General features: G+C 57.0%; 1 protein-coding gene across 11 annotated transcripts in view; it reads right to left on the bottom strand.

Moving 5' to 3' along the window:
* Positions 1-21452, bottom strand: part of RBFOX3 (RNA binding fox-1 homolog 3) — a 445638-nt gene that overhangs the window by 100713 nt on the left and 323473 nt on the right. For 10 of the 11 annotated variants that reach the window (XM_038546405.1, XM_038546403.1, XM_038546397.1 and 7 more), the window contains one exon: positions 16143-16182. The exons of the other annotated variant lie outside the window; for it this stretch is intronic. The gene's annotated coding sequence lies outside the window, so the exon portion shown is untranslated. The remainder of the gene's footprint in view (positions 1-16142; positions 16183-21452) is intronic. 11 annotated transcript variants of the gene reach the window in all.

Here is a 21452-nt window from a genome sequence, read left to right as displayed (position 1 = left end):
GGTTTCTGGACCCTGGGCATCCAGCAGTCACAATGTGGGCAGCAAAAAACGCTGAGCAAGACGCAGTCAGGGTCCTGGAGGGGCTGCTGGTGGAGGGGAGATGGCACAGCATATGGGTCACGGTAGCACCCTCGGACCAGTGCGTGCAGGTGCAGAGGAAGGCACAACACTGTGCTGCGTGGTGGTCAAGGAAGGCTTCCCGGAGGTGGTGACATCTAAGCTGCCTGGCACTGCCTCCTGTCTCCCTCCCAGCAGGCTTATGCTGAAGGGAAGGGAGGAGCCAGCTGATGGGGTTGCAGATGAAAGTGGGGCCATGGGCAGGGCGTTTTAGGAGGAGCATGTCCCCAGCTGCACCACAGGGGGCATGGGAAGGTGGAGGAGCTGCAGGGGCTGAGCTGGGACAACGGAGGCTGGATGGGAAAGGACTCTGTGCTCCAGGCTGGGACTTGAGGGCACAAAGGTACGACCCTGGTGGATGGTGCTGGGGGCTGGGCCTTGGGCAGTGAGGAAGGGGGCAGCAGGTGCCAGGAGTGGGGGTCAGGGGCCCTCCCGTGACCCGTAGGATAAAGAAGGAGAAGGGTCTGGGGCTGGGGGCGCTGTGTCCCCAGATGGGGGGGGCGGGTCCAGCAGAGGAGATGGTGTGTGTGCCTCCTGTTTGCCCCCCCGACCTTTCTACAGCATCGGCCCCCGGCCGGGAAGCGGAGCCTGACCCTGTCCTAAAACAGCCTCAGAGATGCAGCCAGGGGACCTCCCTGCCCGCCCCCCACACATCCCCAGGGCCTGCCAGGGACCGTGGGGGAGAACAGAGGGCACTGAGGAGGGAGGGGCTCCGGGAGTCAGGAGCCCGAGGAGCCCGAGGAGCCCGCAGCCCAGTGGGAAGCAGAGGGCCCGCTCTGGCCTCATCCAGCCCCCGGGGGCACCTCCTGCCCTTGCCAGGCTCCGGGGGGCGGGTGGGGGGATCCCAGGCCACTGGAGGGCCGGGAGCCAGCTCACAGATGCGGCCCCAAGTCAGGATGCAGAGCGGACTCTGTTCTGCCCACAAGTTGAGGGTCAGTGCCCTGGAGGCTGCCCTCGAGGGAGGAACCCGCGGAACCCCCAGCAGCCCGAGTACCGGGGGGCGGGGTACGGCCGGGACATTTCCAGCAGCACCAACAGCCTTTGCCAGGGACGGACATGTGGCCCCACTTCTGCCTGGATTGGGAGCGTGGCCTCTAAGTTCAGCCGGGAGGCTGACCACGGTCGCCTGGCTCCCGGCGGCCCCGGCTCCCTTCTGGGGCTCCCGCTGACTCCCTGCCGGACCCCGGGTCCAGCCGCCCGGGGGCCCCTCAGCGCCGGTGCCCTGGAGCTGGGCCCTGGCTGTGGCCCTGGGGGAGGAAGCTGCGGGCCAGGCTGAGGGCTGCCCGGAGGAAGCACGCGCGTGGGGCAGCCAGCCCGCAGCCGGGGCAGGTCTTCCCTCCCAAGGAAACCACAAAACTCACATCGACTTCCAAACCACGTCCACGGGAGCCTGGAGGCCAACGGTCGTGGGAGAAATGTGCCCATGCACATGGACGCACACGCACACACGTGCACATGCACACGCCAGGCCTCACCCTCTCCCACTTCAGCCCAACTTCACTGGAAGGAAGAGGTTCTCCTAACCCTGCATTGGGGGCCCTTCCTGCCTCGTGCCCCTGCTGCCCCTGGGGGGCCGGGACCCCCACCCTGGTCCCCAGGTCACCGTCACTTCCTTGCCAGCTGAGGGGGGCAGGAAGGGGGCTGCTGGTTGGGAGGCTTCCTCTCACCAGGGTCCCTTAGCTTCCTGGATTCCCCCTCCCCCTGCTCAGAGCGCTGGGGGATCAGCTGGGGGCTCACCTCTGCGTTCCTCATTATTCTTCCCAAGATCCAGTTTCCCCACCTGATTCTGTGGCTCAGGGAGGAGGGGAGGGAGGAAGGGAGCAGAGAAGATGCGGGTGAGGGTGCCGAGGTCTTGGGAGCCACCTGAAGTTTGCTCTGGGGATTCCCAGAAGGTGCCCCCCACACCCCGGGCCCGCTGGGGAGACAGAGCACGCAGGGCATACAGAGTCTCACCCAGTCCCCACTGTGGCCCCTGCCCCGTCCCCCTCCACGGGTGGCACTTGTCCTGGGGACACCCCTGAGCCCTGCACCCTGCGGCACCCTGCGGCCAGGCCCTGGGGACAGGTGGGGAGGGCTGGGGGCAGGGTGGGGGGCACTCTGCGCTTCCTGCACATCTCAGCCCTGGGTCTGGGTCTGCGGGGGCTGACACCACGGCTGAGCGCCCTCACTGGGTACACACCCAAAAATATACCATTTCGGACCCTTGGCTCCGGGCAGGCTCGCGGGGGCGGGGACAATGCCCCAGGGGCAGCGGGGCTGAGGCAGCTCCGGTCTGTTCAGCAGCCACTGGGCTAAGTGCCGCCCTGCCCTCTTCCTCCGCACCCCTCCAGTCCTCCCCTCCCTCCTCCGGGTGCTTGGGCCTGCCCTGGGGTCAGAGGGAGGTGGTGTGTGGCCCTGGATGTGGGAGGGGATTGGGGAGCAGGTGCTTCTTTGGGAAAGGGGAGAACGCAGGTGTAGGCAACCACTGATGGCTTCAGAGGGTGGGACTGTGGGAGCTGGGTGTGGGGGGGGGCAGGGGGGGACCTGCCCCAGCCCCAGCCCCCAGGCCCCTCCCCCAGGCGGCAGAGAGGGAGGGGAGCAGAAGCCTGGGCGCCTGGCAGGCCCGCAGAGAGGAGGTCAGCCCGGAGGGGGGTGGTGTGTTGGGGTGCCGTGGGGGTCACAGGGCAGGCACCCTCTGCCCCCTCCAGGTTTCATGCTGCCCTCCTGCTTCTCCCCTGTGCAGCTGGAGGTGCGGCCTGGGAATCCAGCTTTCCTGGTTCTGCTCAGCCCCCAGCACTTCAGGCCAGCGCGGTCTGCGGGCCACCAGCCCCCGAGGGGCCCCGGCCGCCCAGGCCGTCACCCCCTCTTGAGGGATGCAAAGGAGGAGAAAAAAGGAGGCTATTCTTTCTGTAGCTCTTACGGTCCCTTCCGGGGAGGGAAACCGAGGCCCAGAGGCCGCCTGGGGGGTGGGGTCCTGCACGCCGGCAGGGCCCCCCGGACCCCCGTCACTCTGGGGCTCGGGCTGGTGGCTGACACAGGGACAGAGGGACGTGTGTGCTGCTGTCTTCAGGCTCGGAGAAGGCAAGAACCGCCTCTGACAGCTCAGCACTTCGCCAGCCTCCCCCCTCCCACCCCCCACCAAGGCCTGCTGTGGGGAGGGGGGCACAGGGAGGTCCATGAGTGGCCTCAGGGGACCGCCCCCTCCAGGCCACCTCATCCCCCCACCCGAAGGGGACTGGGCTGAGCCGGAGGGAGAGGAGGGGCGTGATGGTGGGACCCCCTGGCTCGGCACCCTGGCTCCCCTGCAGGGCCCGCCTGTGAGCTCCAGGGAGGTGCCCGGATGGAGCTGCTGGGGTGGGCAGGGTGCTGGTGGGCGAGGGTGGGGGCTCGGGGGGCAGGGGGTGTGCTCACACCACACTCTCTGGAGCTGTTTTCCAAAGTCCTTCACAAGCCATGAACACTAGTGGATTCGGTGACTGGGTGACAGGCACTGAGGGGGCACCTGACGGGATGAGCACTGGGTGTTATGCTGTATGTCGGCAAATCGAGCTCCAATTAAAAAAAAAAATACAAAAAAAAAAAAAAGAAAGAAAGCAGAGGCTCAGAGGAGGCTTCACTCCCCAGGGACCCACTGCTGGGCCTGCAGAAGGTCTGACAAGCTTCTCGGCCCCCCTGGCAAGCGCTTGGGAGCCAGCCCGTGCCAAGCAATGAGCCCGGCCAGAGGGGCTGGAGGCCCGAGGGCAGCAAGCCTGGCTCTGCCATTCACAGCGCTGCTCTGAGCCTCAGTTTCCTTTTTTTAAATGATTTTATTTATTTATTCATGAGAGACATAGAGAGAGAGGCAGTGACGCAGGCAGAGGGAGAAGCAGACACCCTGCGGGGAGCCCGATACAGGACTCGATCCCAGGACCCCGGGATCACCCCCTGAGCTGAAGGCAGATGCTCAACCTCTGAGCCATCCAGGTGCCCCAAGTTTCCTTATTTCTAAACTGGGGTGATAGCACCAAGCCTGCTCCCAGGCTGCTTCAAATATTGGGGGAGCCTGGCCAAATGACCAATGGCCAGAGGACATGCAAACAAGCCCCCAGGGACCACGGGAGGGTGAGCGACGGGGAACAGGACAGCAGGAAGGGTCGGGCTCCCGGTGAGGAGCGGTGCCCCACACCCACCCTGGGGCTCTGGGTGTCCTTCTCTGGGTCCTGGCCAAGGTGGACGGGCAGCCACATGCTGGGGGCTCAGCTCGGGGCTGCCACCTGATCCCATTACCTCTGGGTTTGTCTAGAGAGCCCCCCTGAGCTGTCACCTCGACCAGCTGGGTCTCCCAGCCCAGCATCCGACGGGCTCCGGCCTGGAGGGTCTGGTGGATGTTGCACCCCACCTCCGGGGAGTGAGTGGGGAAGTCCATCCCCTTCTGTCCCCCGCCTCTGATGGCTCAGCCCTCTGGCACGACGCTCTGTCCCCAGAAGCCTGACGATGCTGCCAGAGGCTTCCAGAAGAAACCAGATGTCTCCTGGTGTCCTCTCCACTCTGGGGCGGCCACACCGTCACCCCTTCTGGAGCGATCGGCTCGGATGGCAACATCTCACCAATAGGGCCTGTGCCGAGTTCAGCCCTAGGATGCCTGCTGTGAAAATCCACACCTGTGTGAACATGTGGAGATGCACATGCCGCACATGGAGCCACAGGCCTATGTGCACACGCACACAGACACCAATCCTGTCCTGCACACACACATGCACATACATGTGCACCCACACACACACCTACACGCCAACCCTCCCCCGTAAACACACCAGTGTGGCACACGCATCAGAGTCAGCCCCCCCCCCGCCCCCGTTTGCCGGCCACTTCCACGGATGCCCTGGAGCTGTTCAGCTGGTCAGCTGCGGGACGGACGTCCCAGCACCTCGGCGTGGAGATGTGGCCCTGCACCTGGGCTGGGCGGTGCCATCTGCCACAAAGTCAATCCCGGGCCTCCAGACTGGTGGCACGGATGCAGCATCATCTGGTCAGGACAGGAGCAGTTATAAATAAACGATGAGGGAAGCAAGAGGAAAGGGACTGGGGGCAGCTCCCCCCCACCGCGGAGAGGCCTGGGGAGGGGATCCTGAGGGCCGCGGGCGACGCTCCGGACTGTGGACACATTCTAGGCTCAGCTGCTCTGCGGCAGCGCCCCTCCAGCACAGCAATAAAGCAAACAACACTTTCAATAATTCAGCAGCAGGAGAGAGGATTTAAGAAGGAAAGCGCACCTGGGCATTGGGAGAGGGAGCAAGAGGAGCCGGGGTGAGGGGGCGGGAAGAGCGGGAGGGCGCGGGGAGGGCAGGGAGGGCAGGCTGGACTTCCACTGCCGCCCTCGCACCTTGCACCTCGCACCTTGCACCTCCTGGTCCCCTGTCACACTTCCCACCTGCTGCCCCCCGTTCGTGTCCTGCTGAAAGCAGAGCTTCTCCTTCCGGAGCAGTGACAGTCGGTGGCCACGGAGCACCACCCCGCATCCCCCTATGAAGAGCCTGAGGAGTCCCCTGGTGCCCCCCTCCCGACTCGCAACTCATGCAACCTCTACAGACTCTGCGGACAGGGAGGGAAGACCAGCACACCTCACCCCACCCCCATGCAGGTCACCCCTAGGAAGCTCTCCTCAGGCAGCCCCCCTCCCCGATATCTGCCCGCCAGGACCCGTCACCCTCATCTTCCTGGACCTGAGCCCCCCACCTTGTCTTCCACTAGGGCAGCCCTCAGATATCTGAGACACACCCCTGGGCAAACAGCCGTGGCCCCTACAGCCATTTCACTGGGGATGTGCCCTGGAACGTCCCCCTGGCTCAGGGCAGCCACGTCCAGGGTGAGCCCAACATTCCGGGGAGGCTCCATCCGGCCAGCTTCTGCCGTCCATCATGTGTGCCTTTACTCATGCAAGTAAAGAGGGCATTGAGGGCAGCCACTTAGATCTAGGGTGACCATACCCCCCACCTCCGCTCTGTGCGCTGGTGTTTGGAGGGGCTTTGGGAGGGGATGATAATCGGGTGAGGCCGTGCGGGCTGCGGCCCCTGGGCTGGGGTAAGCACCCTTGTTAAGAGTCACAGGGGAGCTTGGCTCCTGCCTCAGCTTCCCGCCGTGTGCGAGCACCACGTGAAAACCGCCGTCTGGGGCCCCAGGGGAGGGAGCCCTCCCCAGAACTGTGCCAGTGCCCTGGTCCCAGCCTCCGGCCTCAGGAGCTGCGAGGAGTGCGTGTCTGTTGTTTCAGGCCACGCACTCTGGGCCCGGAAACTGTCCTCCTAATTATACCAAAGTCGCCAACATGAAAGCCTCTGGGTCTCCCTCCTCTTACAACCAGCCGTTTAGGGTTTTTGGGCCCGAGAGCGAGATTTCACATGAGTTCTTACTATGTGCTGTTAAATCTCATCTGTGCTTCTGGCCAGCAGACCAGGCCAACTACTGCTTACGCCCCTCACTTCTGTCCGATGGGCTAGAACCTGCGCCAGGCCTGAGCCACGCTTCCGCACATCACCGGTTAAAGGTCATCCCGAGGACAGGGTCGAGGGCAGGGCCCTGCGGCACAGCACCCGGGGCATCCCTGCAGCCAGCGTTCTTTGGAGACAGTCATTCCGGCGACGCTGAAAGCACCTGACTGCACTGTTGGCCAGTCCTGGACTAGAAGGGGGTGGTCAGGCGGGACCTGATCGAGGGGGTGATCTGTAGGCCAACCTGGAGGAGTCGAGGGAGAGAGCCCTACGGCTCGTCCAGGAGAGGGAGCGTCCCGGACGAAGGCCCTGTCACTCATGGGATGTGCCTGGCCATCCAGAGAATGTGCGAGGTGGCCCGTGAGCTAGAGCCATGAGAATGAGGGCGAGCAGCAGGAGAAGGGGTCAGAGGAGTGATGGGGCCAGATCATGGGAGGTCTCATACGGGAGGGAACTGTGACGACTCTGCCTTTCTCCAAGAGAGCGGGAGCCACAGGAGGGTGTGAGCAGAGGAGGGGCACAGTCCAACTTCGACTATTTAAAAGCATCATCATCACCCTCGGGAGCACATCCCTTACAAAGACGGGGAGGGACGGGTGTCGGAGGACAAATACCTCAAGATCACCTCCACCCACCCTCAAGATTTCCTCAGAGCCCCACTGAGGAGTGGGGAGGACTTCTTGGCCTGATGAGCAGTCCTCACTCACCCTTCCAACCTTGATGACGAGAACGTGTGGTGCGTCTTTGTTCACTCACCGTGTGGCTTTGAGCCAGTCACTTAACCTCTCTGAGCCTCAGTTTCCTTTTTGGCAAAGCGAGGATAACAACATTGACCTCTCTGGATGGTTTCAGGGCTTAAGGATCCCCCAGGTGAAGGGCCTGGGCCCGGGGCAGGGGGATCTGATAAACAATCATCACTATAGTCCCAATCGAGAGACATCAAAGAGGGGGACGTGAGTACATGTGCCGTGACACTCGAGGGGGGAAAACGCAGGCTCTGCACAGTTGTTCGGGAAGCGCCGGGGTCCCACTCGGCCTTCCAGGCAGGGACCTCTGGGCCTGGCATGCACGGAGCAGCTGTGGAAGCGGCTCCTCCGGCCCTGCCCTGCTCTGCCCCTGTCCTGGTTCCTGCGTCTCCCTCCTACCCTCTCTCCAGGTCATCTGCAAAGTGGCCGTGACTGGCAGGCTGTGCACCCAACCCGGGGTGGAGGGCCGGGGTGGTGGAGACATCCTGCTGGTTTGGGCAGAGACCAGCAGCCCTGCAGGCCACATCCTAGGGACGGGTCACACAGGAAGCCCCGAGAGACAGCGCTGTGGGGTGCATAGCAGAGCAAGGGGAGGCCTGCAGAGGCGAGGCGGGCCTCCACTCTGAGTGCTTCTCTCCCTCCCTTCCCACAGACCTGCTGGAGCGGTGGCCCCAGCGACGACGGCAGAAACCAAGGAGGACCCCCACCCGGATGATCTGCTGGAGTACCTGTCTGATGGGTTCAGTGATTCCCAAGCATGGGAGGTGCTCATGGGTCACCGGGCCGTGGGAGGTGCTCATGACAGGGTCACCGGGCCGTGGGAGGCCTGTCCCTCCGCAGGAGGATGAGGTGCGGGGACGGGGGGCCCTGCCCACTATCGGCTGGCTTGGGGCGGATGGGGAGGGCAGACGGGGAGCAGTCGGCCGAAGGACTTGACGTAACGATGAATACTTATTATATAATTGCTAACATTTCAGAAAAACAATTTTTAGTTTGCTTAAAAGTGAGGGTCGTCACTCCAGGCTCCCGGGGCTGGTGTCTGCCAGCAGCAGCGGGAGGCAGGAGCAGGGGTGTGATGGCTCAGAGGAGGGAAGCAAAGTGCCAGCAAGACCTTGACCCAGGCTTGAGGGATGTGGGGGTGAGGGGGGCGGGGAGAGGGCTGGTGCTCAGCCGAGAGTGGAGGGACCCAGAGGCAGAGGGTGGAGTGGCCAGGTCCCCTGGGCTCACTTCCCCTCTCCAGCTGTCCCACCAAGGCCAGAGCGGCCCTAAGCTGTAACAGCCACGTTGCTGGGTGGTGACGAGACACCTATGCAGACTAGCCATCAACGGGAGTAAGATCCCGTTGGAGCCCCCTGCTCCCCACCCACCAGAGACCACCTGCCCTTCTGTCCTCATCACTGGGAGTCACTGGGGGCCGATAGGAATCAGGTGTGTGCAGCCAGGCCGGCCCTGCCCCCAACAGAGGCAGATGTCCAAGCGCCTAGAGCTGCACAGGCCTCTCCCCTCATGGCCTGTCCCCTGAGGATCATGTCAGGGCCTTCCCATCTCCCCTCTCTCCCCTGCAGAGCTCTCTGTGCTCCCCTGGGGCACGTGTCCCTGGGCAGAGCTGTCCACCCTGGAGCAGGTGGGGACGGCTGTGAAGTCTGAGTGAGAGAGAGAGAGAGAGAGAGAGAGAGAGAGAGAGAGAGATGTGTGTCTTGCTCTCTGCACCGTGACCTGCCTCCCGCTCCCCGAAACCAGATGATAAATTACTCTGCCCAAGCGGAACACGCCCGGACAAGCCTCCTTTCCAACTGTAATTAATACCCTGGGGAAAACACAGACTTGGGGTTTTTATACTTTCGCACAAGCACGCGCAAGTACACAGACTCCTCTCTCTGTTACCTTCCAATCCCCTCTCAAATATTTCATGTCCTGCTTCGTTTGTGGGTAAGCACAAAACCACCCAGCTGGATATATCTGAAAGCCAAGGGAGGCGTTGGGGACCCTTTTCAGTCCCCGCGACCCAGGACTTGGGAATTTGGGAGCTGACTTTCTGGGACCTGGTACTCGTGTTCAGCTGATGCAAAATAGCTTTGGCCTTAGCAGGGTCAAAATGGCCATGGGTCTGGGTGAACTCTTCATGGTCAACATTTTTGGGCATCTCCCCCTATACTTTTCTTCCATTGTGGCAGCCTAACTGATGCACTAGTCCAAACACACGTGTGCATATGTATCAGAGAGCTCCAAACACGAGATATTCCTGAAAAGGCTCTACAGTGAGTTAGGAGCTTTGTAGTCCCAGGAGACTAGACAGCCAAAGACCTTGACAATGGAAATGGTTTCTCCAAAGAGATGAGAGCCCTCATTGGCCAGAAGTGGTGGAGTCCACTGTATTCCATGCTGGCCAATTGGCTTCAGTGTGGCAGGTGGAGGCATCTATGAGAAAGGCTCAGATGACCAAGTTCAAGAAATCTGCATTCTCTTACCAGGAACATCAACTTTGCTCAAGGGAAATCTCCAGCAGGAAAAGAAGCCTGGACAGCCAAGGCTGCGGTCTTGCCTTGTGAGCCTGGGCAGATCATTTGCCTTTCCTAAGTCTCAGTTTCCCCCACCCGTAAGAGAGCGTCAAACGGGAGAACACGTGTTGAATGTGCCGATGGCTGTCTGAGGCCCTGGTATGCTGGGAAATGCTGTGCACAGAACGGGGTAAGAGTGTGGCTCTGTCTAGGCCCCAATAAACAGAGGAGAGTGTGGGGACTGGGATTCAGAAGAGTGAATGGTCTCGATGGGTCTTCTTCCCTGCTTGGTTCCTCTTTTTGGGGCAAGGAGGACCCTGTACACCATGACAGGCTTACTCAGCGAGGCAGTGGGGCCGCTGGGGGGCTCTGGGTTCCCTTCTCTGCAGTTTCCTGGCCTCCCCTCCCACTGAGGTTCCACTCCCTTATTCTTTACGATCAAAATGTTTTCCTGAGAAGAGGTTCTATGAAGAGCCCTCTAGCCATCCTTTAGGAGCTAAGCTCCTGCTACTGCAGATGCCTCCTCGTTGTGGAGGAGGCCAATCTCAAGACAAACGAAACAAGGGCATCTGTCTCTGTGCTCAGGGCGTGTGTCCCCAGGCCTACAAGCCTCGAACTAGCACTGACTGAGAAGGGGAGTGGGGAGGAGGGCCAGGAATGGTAGGCCAGGTAGGCCTAACGGTCAGTGCATGTGACAGGATCTGTGCTGAAACAGGAAGAAGGTTCCATTGCTGGTCAAGACAGAGAAGTAGGGACTAACCTACTTTCCCACTTGGCACAACAGCAGGTCACTCGGGAATGAGTTTCAAGACACGGACAGTATATGAGGAAGGACAGTGACCCCTGAGAAGCGGGCAACCACAGAGGGGAGTCCCTCCCCGCCCTCCACTGCTGCCCTGTGTCTCACTGTGTGCAGAGCTTCTAGGCCAAGATGCAGGGACCCCAAGTCAAGCATGGTGAGCTCCCTGAGCTGAGGAGCCAGGACTGAGAGTCCGGGGACCCCAGGATGGCTGGACTTGTACCCAGTGTGCTGGAGAGGAGAGAGCTGGATGGAAGGAGACCTTAGAGGACCATGGAGGGTCCCCATGATTGTTTAGCTGAGTACAGATCATCACCTGCACTGGAGCAAAAGCCCTGAGGCTCAGGGAAGAACAACGTGAAAGGATTATGGGATTATGGGAAACTGTACTTGCATGCATGGGGCCAGGAAAAGTATGTGTCCCTGCCCGCCTCACCGGAAGCCTTCATGGTTCATGGAGCAATGGGTAGAGTGCTCAGAGGGCCTTGGCTTGGTAGTGGGATTATCTGACCCAGACTAACCATGGCTCAGGTCCATCTAGCCAATCTTAGAAGTAAGATCTGAGAGGAGGGGATCAAACAGTATCCTAGTAATTTAACTGTGTCCCAGAACAAAACTCAAGAATATTTATAGGAATAAAAGTAGCCAGCACCCCATGGGGTAGAATTTACCATGTCCAGCATCCAATCTTTGATTGGTAATCTTTGATTACCAGGCATGCAAGAAATGAGGAGAAAAATCAATCATTTGAACCTAACTCGGAACTGACACCTATGCTAGAATTAGCAGACAGGGATGTGAAAACAATTACAACTATATTCTATGTGTTTCAGAAATTACGTGCAGATGTGTAAGATATACAAGAAATGTGCAAACTGAATTTGTACAGATATAAACTACGATGTCTGAGGTGAAAAAAATACATTGGATGAAATCAACGGCAGATTAAACATTGCAGGAGAAAATATTAGAAGGATCCAGGGAAACGGGACACATTTTTATGCACAGAACAAAGAGAGGGTTGCCAGTAGGCTCTGAGACCACGGGAGCCAGGCAGGCCCTGAAACTTTGTAGCACTGAAAGAAAAAGCACCTGTCAACCCAGACCTCTACACCCTGCAAAAATGTCTCCCAAAACAAAGTTGAAATAGTGACTTTTTCAGACATACAAAAAACTGCAAGAATTTATCACCAGTAGATTGGTGCTGTAACAAATACTGAAGAGAGAGCCCTTTGGATAGAAGGGAAATGACACCAGATGGAAATATGGATTCACACAAAGGAATAGACACCATCAGAAATGGGAACTATATGGATAAATACAGATTTTGTTCTTTTTACTCAAATCCCTTTAAAATACTACTGTCTAAATAAACAAAAATAACCTTGTGTTGTAAGATTTATAACACATGTGTGTAAGGCCAGGAGGAAGAAATGGCAGTATGCTTATATTGCTTGTGAAGTGGATTAACATCATTTGAAGGTAGACCGTAACCAGCTTAAAAACCCCATAAACTCTAAAGCAGCATTCAATATAAAAAACCAAAGAGCTATAACTAATAAGTCAAGAACGGAAATAAAATGGAATACAATAATTTTAAAAACTCAATTCAAAAGAAAGCCAAAAAAAAAAGGGAAAAAAGATATAAAGAAAAATAGGAAAAACAAAAAATAGTGAGTTATAGACTCACTTCAAGTTTGAAAATCAACCAATCTAATTCATCAAATTAATGAACTAAGAAAAAGCATCTGATCATTTCAATAGACACAGGAAAAAAATTTAACAAAATTCAACACTGATTCCTAATAAAAACCAATAAAAATGCTCAGCACACTGGCAATAGACTTGGGATGGAAGTGAATCTATGAAAAACCTACAGGTAACATTATAATGTTAGTTATAACTAACAGTCAAGGAATTATGTTCTCTTTACTATCAGGAACCAAACAAGGATGCCTGCTCTCCTAACACTTCTATTCAATAGTGTGCTGGAGGTTCAAGCCAGTGGAACAAGGCAACAAAAAGGAACAAAAGACATCTAGATTGGAGAAGAAGAAAAAGTAAAACATCTTTTTTTCACAAATAACGTGGTAATCTGTGTAAAATATGTTGAAATCTACAAAATGGTTACTAGAACTAGTTGGTAAATTTGGTAAAAATGCAGATGCAAGATCAATATAAAAAATTTTTAAAAATTCTACACATAGCAATAATCAGAAATTGAAGGAAAAAGACCATTTAAAGTGGCATGAAAGTAAAAAATACTTAGGGTCAGTTTGACAAAAGATCAAAAGAAAGGCTCAGATGACCCACATGCTGAAAAGTACAAACCACTGATGAGAGAAATTAAAGAAATCTTAAATAAATGAAGAGGTATAACTTGTTTATGGGGCATAAGACTCAATACTATCAAGATGTCAATGATTCCCCCCAATTGATTTGATGCAATCCTGACCAAAATCCCAGTAGGCTTTTTTTCTTCTATAATTCACATGCTGATTCCAAAATTCATATGGAAATTTAAGGGACCTAGAATAGCTAATACAACTTTGAAAAACAAGAACAAAGTTGGCAGGACACTGGGGCCGCTCAGTGGTTGAGCACCTGTCTTTAGCTTAGGGCGTGATCCTGGGATCCAGGATCGAGTCCCACATCGGGCTCCTTACGGGGAGCCTGCTTCTCCCTCTGCCCGTGTCTCTGCCTCTCTCTCTCTCTCTCTGTATCTCTCATGAATAGCTAAATAAAATCTTTTTTTTTTAATAAAAGAACAAAGTTGGAGGTTAACATTACCTGATTTCAAGATTTGTTCTAAAGTTATGATAATCGTAACAGGTGGGGTAGGACGTTAAGACAGACTATATATAGATCAATGGAACCAAGTCCACAAGTGGACCCACACATATATGACGACTGATTTTTGCAAAGGCAATTCAGGGGAGAAAGGATAGTCTTAATAAACAGTACTGAAATCAATACACAGATTCAGTTCAGAAAAATGAACTTCAATCAATGCTTTGTTAGCACACGCAAGAAGGAAGTCAAGATAAACCAGAGATCAAAATATAAACTCTGACACCTATAAGATGTCTAAAGAAAGCACAGGAAAAGAAAATCTTTGTGACCTTGGATCAGGCTAAGATTTCTTAGATAAAATATCAGAAGTACGATCCACAAAGAACAAATGGTTAAACTGGAATTTATCAAAATGTCAAATGTTCGCTCTTTAAAAGACACTTTTATGAGAGTGGGAAGACAGACGAATTAGGAGGCAATGTCTGCAGAGCATGTACCTACCTATAAGGGACTTGTACTCAGTATACATAAAGCACTCCCCAAAGGCTATACCGTAAGAAGACAAATACCTACTTAAAAAAAAAAAAAAGTTAATGGTTGGGACAGACACTTCACAGAAATAATGGACGTCAAACAACCCACATGAGAAGATGCTCAGCGTCACTCAGCTTTAGGGAAATGCGAACTCAGCCACAGTGAAATACCATCCTGTGCCCATCTTAGTGGCAAAAATTCCCGCAGCCAATACCACCAAGTGTTGGGGAGGATGCAGAAGGCAATCCCCGCGCACGGCTGGTGGGCGTGTGAAATGGCACAACCACTTTGGAAAAAAGTTTGACATTCACTTTAGTGCACCATGAAATCCAGCCACTTGGCTGCGTAAGGTCCTGTACCCAGGAGAGAAGGAGGCCTGTGTCCATACAAAGACTTGTGCGGGAATGCTCTCAGCAGCCTTACACACTAATAACCAAAGCTGGAAATGACCCTGTGTCCTTCCAGGGGTGAATGGAGGGATGCCCTGTGGCGCATTCAGAGCACAGAATACTACTCAGCAATAATTAATAATAATAATAATAATGATAATAATAAAAGGCACTAACTCTTCACGCGTGCACCACGACCTGGGCGAGTCTCAGGATACCTAATGCTGGGAGAGAGAAGCCCACCAACCAAAAAGAGCACATGTAGTATGATGTTAACTGTCTAGAATGTTTAACCACTCAGAGCAACAGGACGCAGATCAGTGTCTGCCTGGGAGGGGGACTGGACAGCCCGGAGGAAGAGAGGAAGGGGCACGAGGAAACTTTTGGGGGTGATGGACCAACACATCCAGCGGCTGGACTGTAGTGATGACATCATGGGTATGCCCCTGTGTCGAAATTTATCAAATCACACGCCCTACATAATACGCGTAGTTGATTGTAGGCACAGACCTTGCTGAAGCTGTTCAAAAAAAAAAAAAAAAGAACGTGCAATAATCTGAGCTTGCAAGCCAGACAAAACATCCACATCATCCCTTAGAGGGTGGATTCCTGAACCTACAAACAGATTCACCTGAAGATTCCTTTGGTTGCTTCCGCCCCGTAAGATACGACTCTGCTTACGAAACGGCACATCAGGGAGGCGGCCTTGCAAGGGGAGCGCGAACCACATGGGACACTGACAGAGACAGGACGGCCAGTCCCAGGGGGCCCTGCCATGCATGGGGAGAGGAGCCCCAGGCCCTGCCTCTCAGGCCCCTCCCGCCAGTGAGCGGAGCCAGAGCCGCCCTCCCCACGAACCGGGTTCTGGCACAGAGCTAGCTCCCTAGCCATTTGGCCAATGCCTACTTTTGAGGCGGGGGCATGCTTGGGGGCAGGAACAGTACAAAAGAGATCACCAAAGTAGAATTGCCAAGGAGGACGTTAGACTCTGCCACCTGACAGCCTCGCTTTGCATTTCTCAGCTGTGGAAAACGCTCAGCAGTCGTTGTGCACAAGGCCTGAGACCCAGGAGCCCACGAGGAAAAGCCGGCGGGGGTGCCCAGGGTCACAAACACACGGCTGGCTGCACTTTCTAATGTGTTCACAACAGATACACATTACTTCCATGATAGAATTCTCCCCCAAAGTAAAATTTTGCAACTGAATTTGCAGAGGAGATCGGCGGCTGGCGGGTGATGGACGCTGGGCTGCAAGGAGCATGCGGGTTGAGGGCTGGGGTCAGGAGTGTCACTGCCTCCCCTCCCCCCCGTGAGGGTCACCACTGGGACCTGAGCTGATTCTGCAGCCCTCGCCCCCAGGAGACCAGGCTGGGGGTGGGGTGGGGACACAAATTACCCCAGGTTCTGAAGGCCTCATGGTCGGGGGGATGCACACCTGTGCACTGAGAACCCAGGGTGGGACTGGGTGGGGGGACTGCTTCTCTGGCCTCTGGGAGTCATTGAGCTATGTCGCCCATCAACACACTCCTGCCCTCTCATTTCCCTTCTAGCTCCTCTGGCCCCCTCCTTCCCAGCGTGGGCCGGTCCTTTGGAGGACGAGAGAGAGGGCACGTCACCAGTCACCATCGTCATTGTCAGCGAGGTGCTAACCCAGCCAAACCCTCCATCCTCTGCCCCCAAGCCCCGCCCCCTCCCACGAGCGGGGAAGCCCCAGAAACCCCCAGCACTCATCAGCAGCAGCTCCCAAGATGCTCAACATGCTCACATCTGTCAAAAACTATTCGGGGGACGGGGTGGGGGAATAAAAAGAGAAAGTCTTTATACCTTTTATTCAGCCAATTTTTCCCGAGGCACTGTGGGCTCTCTAAGAAAAAAAGGAGAGAGAGGAGAGGATTACAATCAGGGATGCCACCGCGCATCTGGTTGCTCGCTCGCTGCCTAGTCAGGTGCGCAGGAGGAGGGAGCCAGGGAGCCCGCCCCGGAGAAGCCCCTGCGCTGGCGGCCTCTGCAGCGACGCTGGGAGCCCACGTTCCGTTTAACAGACAAAGGAACACAGAACGCCGCGGGCCTGCGCTCCAGATTTTCCTGACGCGTCTTCTCTGCAACTCGGGGGATATCCTGTGTTCCCTCTCTCTCCACCCTTGGCCCCAGACTCTGAGTGGCCCCTCCCTGCTTCCTCCCCACCCCACCCCACCCCACCGGGTTTGGAGGTTACCCACAAAGGCAGACTTTGCCGACTGTGGATGGCGGGTGGTATCCAATCCCAAACTGGGCCCTGCCCTGTCCCGCTGCGTGGGTTTTTTCCCCGCCTCCCAGGTGTCCCTCCATGTGGGGTCATGGCATGTAGATCTAGCTTAATATTAACTCAAAGCTTAACACGAAGAAAAGCAGACGGGCTGCTGCTGCTTCAAGAGAAGTAAGAGAATTCTAAATCCCACAAACACATGATTTCAGAAGCAACTGGATGTCGCCTGGAGTTGTGTGCAGCTCCCAGGAGCTTCCGTCAGTAGGAGGGGCTCAGAGCTGACCCTGAGGCAGCAGGACTGTGCACTTGCTCATCAGACGGTCCAGGGACCTGGGGCCGGAGAGACCAAGGCACTTGCCTGAAGTCAGGAAGCCGAGCCGGGGCCTGGGGACGGCACATGCATGTCTGGACCCCTGATCCTGCCCTTTCCTCAGAGGGGCTTTCAGGGACTAGAAAAGAGAGGTGTAGTGCGTGTGGGCGTCATCTGCTTTTTCTGAACTTAAATTTTCCTTGCTTATGTTAATAATGTTTCAGAATTTTTCAAAGATTTTTATCTGTAAGTCATCTCTACCCCCAACCTGGGGCTCGAACTCACAACCCTGAGATCATGAGTTGCACCCTCTGCTGACTGTGCCCGCCAGGGCACATACTGTGCACCACTTTTCAGACTGTGACAAAGTACTTCTACAATTTACTGTCTCAATCATTGTCAAGTATACAATTTGGTGGCATTAAGTCCATTCACACTGCTGTGCAACCACTATCTGGTTCTAGAACTTTCCATCCCCCCAAAGAAAACTGCACTCTTGTTAAGCAGCCCCTCCCCCTCTCCCCACTGTGTGCGTGCTTGCGTGTGTGCATGTGTGTGTGTGCGTGTGTGTGCTTCCAACGAAAAGCCTCTGGAATCCGAAGACAATCAGACCGGGCCTCTCTCTTGAGATGGAGAAACACCATGGTCATCACTGTCATCCACGTCATGATAAAGAGCAGGTCGCCGCAGTCACGTGCTTGGCATATCTTATGCACCAGGCACTTGACAACTAATGGTTGCCTCATTCAGCCCTCGTAACCCTGAGGAGGACGCGCTAACTGTTCTGTCCCCCATTTTCAGATGACAAAACGTGCCAATGGGCTAAGCAGTGGTGCCCCCAGTGGCGGGGACAGCTGATTTCCCCCCGCAGGTCCCTGGGGGGCCCCCTGCGCTCCGTCACCCCCGGGTGGACGGCGCTCTTCTCGGTGGGAAAGGAGCGTTTGATGGCATAGAGCCTGCTGGTGGAGCTTGTGCGAACCCCGGTGGCTGCATCTCCTGCACAACCTCCCCCTACCACCCACCCCGTGTACCCCTCCTGCTCCCCTGCCCCCGACCTGGTACCCAGGGCTGCAGCAGAGCCGCCGATCTGTCCACCACACGGTGGGGAGGCCTCATCCAGGCGGACCCGAGTGTCGATCGGCATCTTCCCTCTCCTGCAAAACTGCTCGTTTCCACGCGCGGCGCGCAGAGCCACTCGGCGGAGGGGTGGACGGGAGCGGAAGGTCCCGCCAGATGAAGGCAGCGGCGTCACAAAATGAGATGGATTGAATCAATCAGCTTGCATCAATTGCCGCCTTCAGTTGATTTGGGGGTTTTCTTATTGTTGACTTTTTTCTTGGTTTCTTAAAGTGAGTTTTCCTCCCGATTCAATTCAATTTAGTTCCATTTAATTCAGTCCCTCCGGCCCCGGTGAGCAAGCCGCCCAGAGCGGAGCCGAGCGCTGGGCTGGGGAGCTGGGTGAGAGGGGTCTGCTCCTCCGCCTGCGCGGCCCTGTCGGGGCTGGTCTGAGGGTTTGGGGTAGAGCACTGCTCCTTCCCACCCCGCGGCCCTCCCACCTGACGGCTCCCACGTCCGCCCCGCAGCATCCTCTACGCCCCAGGCTCCGAGCCCAACCTGCAGGCCTCCTCTGGGTGCCGGGGACGCCCGGCTCTGGAACGCCCCACCAGGCAACGTCAGCGCAGGTCGGGGGCTGGTGAGGCACCCCCCTCCCCACCCGCCTGCCTCGACCCCCAGGCACCCCTAACAGCCTCCGAGTTCTCCGAAATGTCTCTCATTGTCACGAGTGTCCTTGTTTGGTCAATGCAAAAATATCCGGTATGAACACCGGTGTTAACACCTCTCGGTCCCTGGCTCAGAGGCTGGGAGCCACGTCCATCTCCAAAGAGCCTCTGGGTCTTGAAAAATCCAGAACTGGAGGGATGGTTGGAGGTTCCTGCTGAGCCAAACGCCTCCACCATCCGTGGCGCACAATGGTCCTCCCCCCGGCCCCGCCCTGTCCTCTGCAGGGGTACAAGATCTCCGGCGTCACGAAAGGAAAGGGGCTCGTTGTGTGGAAAGGAAGCAGCTCCCACTGGCACCCACTCCAGCTGTGGCCTAGCGACCCTCCAGGTGTGAGCCAGACAAGGACGGGCCCACCTGGACCCGCCTGACTTGCCTTCTGGGATGAGGAGTGGCTTCCCTGCCCCCGTTCTGCTCCATCCTGTCGCCCACCCTACCCCACGGCCCATGCTGGGAGCGAGGGACCCAGAGGGGAGGAAGGCGCCTGGAGCCCTTGCTGATGACACCCGAGGGCAAGCTCCCGGGGTGGGAAACGTGGAGCTGATTCTCAGCCTCTCTGTTAGCAAACACGGCTCTCCGCCTCTCAGCAGGATAATCAATTATGGTGATTTTTGCCTGGATGATCAGTCCTAGAGGGACACAGGCTCCCTGGCTCATTAGGCCAGGGGTGCTGACTGCCCCAAGTGCGCTTGCGTCAAGACCCTTCAGAGACGGCCAAGCAGAGCAAGAGGCGTGACCGAGCTCAGAGGGCCTTCCCTCGGCCGTCCCCATCACCGTGGCCCCAGGACAACGTCTGTGGAGCCACGAGACAACTGAGACTCCTCCCCAGGGAGCCTTGGTGGGCTCCGACGACGTGTGCGGATTGGGGCTGCTCTCCGCCTGCGGGGGTGGGAACTCCCGCTGCCCAGCGCGGCCGCCTGTGCCCTTGACTGCGAGCCCCACAGGGGAGGGGGTGCATGTGTGCTGAACGAATGACTGAATAAATGGATGGATGGACGGATGAGCGAGCCAGCCAGTCAGCATCTGCCTCCAGGGACCCGACCCCACGACTCTACTGAAGTGATGGGGTCCTCCTAGAGTGGTTGGTCTTTGCTCCCGGGGGGTCCCCACTGTGGATGAGACTCACCCACCCACGGAGACCCTTCCCCCGTCTCCCTGCCCACGTGGCTCTGCTTTACCTGCCCACCCCCATGCCCGTGCCCACACCAGCTCCCAGCGCGCAGCTGACCCGCGGCCTCGGGCTGGTCCCCCGCACACTGACCCCTCTCTGGCAAAGCTCCTCCTCAGGAGCACTTGTTCCCTTGTTCCTCTCTCTAGTCAACCCCAGCCAGGTGACACCGGTGACCCCTGTGACCCCGCTTCCTTCCGTTCACAAAACGTTTTGCTCTTTCAGAAATGAACCCACTGCCGGCTTGTATCGTCCTTATGACAACAGTGACATGTGTCCTGCCCCCGAGCAAGGCCGGTTTTCAGTGTGGTTCACGCCAAACAATCTGCCGGAAAACCTCCCCGAGGGTTGTGGCGCAGACCCCTTGGCTCTTGTGTGGCTCCTCGTGGGCCGCTGCCACCGCCGCATCCTGGACGCCCCACTTCCCGCCCCGGCAGGGATGGGGGACGCAGAGAGAGCAGAGCACGACCTCGCGGCGGGCTGGGACTCCCGCTGGCCCAAGGGCTTCTCTCCTCACCACCTTGGGTCTTATTCACTGAGCAGCTATGATGGGCCAGACGCTGAGGCTGCGTCGCCAAGCCCGCACAGTCCCATGGGGTAGGCAGTATCATCCCCGATGTCCCGGTAAGAGAAGGGGGGCCCTCACACGTCCAGCCTGGGCTCAGCCCCCCGCGGTCCCGAGGAGCGGTGTTTGGACACCCATCCTATGCGCCTCCTTAGCTCGGCCGGCAAGAAGAGGGCAAGAAGAGACGAGTCAGCACAGGTGCCGTCGCTCCTCGCAGACGCTCAAGGGGACCACACACCCATTTTTGCAGGAGGAGGCTTAGGAGAGGGAGTCTTCCTGCGAAGACACAGGTTCTTCATGTGCTTGGCCGTCGTAACGAGAGGCCCCAGCCTGGGAGGCCTAAACGGGTGCTGGGGGCAGGGGGTCCAACGTCAGGGTGCCAGCAGATCGGGGTCCCGGCAAGAGCCTGCTTCCTGCCTTCCCGCTGATCTCATGCGGCGGGCGCCGAGCAACAAGGACGGGTGTCTCCTCTGACAAGGACCCTATTCCATCATGAGGCCCCACCCTCACGACCTCAGCTCACCCTGGTCACCTGCCAAAGGCCCCCAACTCCCTCACAGTGGAGAGGCAGGATGTCACCCTGCATGTTCGGGGCCCACACTCACTCAGTCCGCAGCACTCAGAGGGCCAGTGCCCGCCCTTTGCTTTGCTCCTTCTGCGTCTCCCCATGCGAGCCGTGACGCACTGGCTCTCGGGGACAGTCGGAGCAGATTTTTTGGCGTTGAATGCATTGCTGCAGTGCGGCCTCCAGTGCCAGGAAGGGCCTTGGGGGCCCCCTGCCCACCGAGGTGGTGCCTCTGCCCTCCAAGGAGCGGCAGGCCGGCACTGGGGGACTCAGGATGGCTCTACGAGGCCTGCCCGCCCGCGGGCACTCCTGTCATCTTACCTGGAATTTTATTAAATGGCCTGTTTTGTGCTTTCTCTCTCTCTCTCTCTCTCTTTCTAAGGGGAATTGGAGGTGAAGGGCGCAATTTTATAAATAAAAAATTAAGTGGGTGGCTTAAACATGACTTTTGATGATGGAGATCATGATGGCAGAGCTACTTCAATTTAAAGGATTTTTTTTC

The sequence above is a fragment of the Canis lupus genome, chromosome 9 (assembly GCF_011100685.1).
Source record: "Canis lupus familiaris isolate Mischka breed German Shepherd chromosome 9, alternate assembly UU_Cfam_GSD_1.0, whole genome shotgun sequence".
Taxonomy (NCBI): domain Eukaryota; kingdom Metazoa; phylum Chordata; class Mammalia; order Carnivora; family Canidae; genus Canis; species Canis lupus.
The sequence above is the reverse complement of the archived record's forward strand: the minus strand, read 5'-3'. Positions and strand labels throughout refer to the sequence as shown.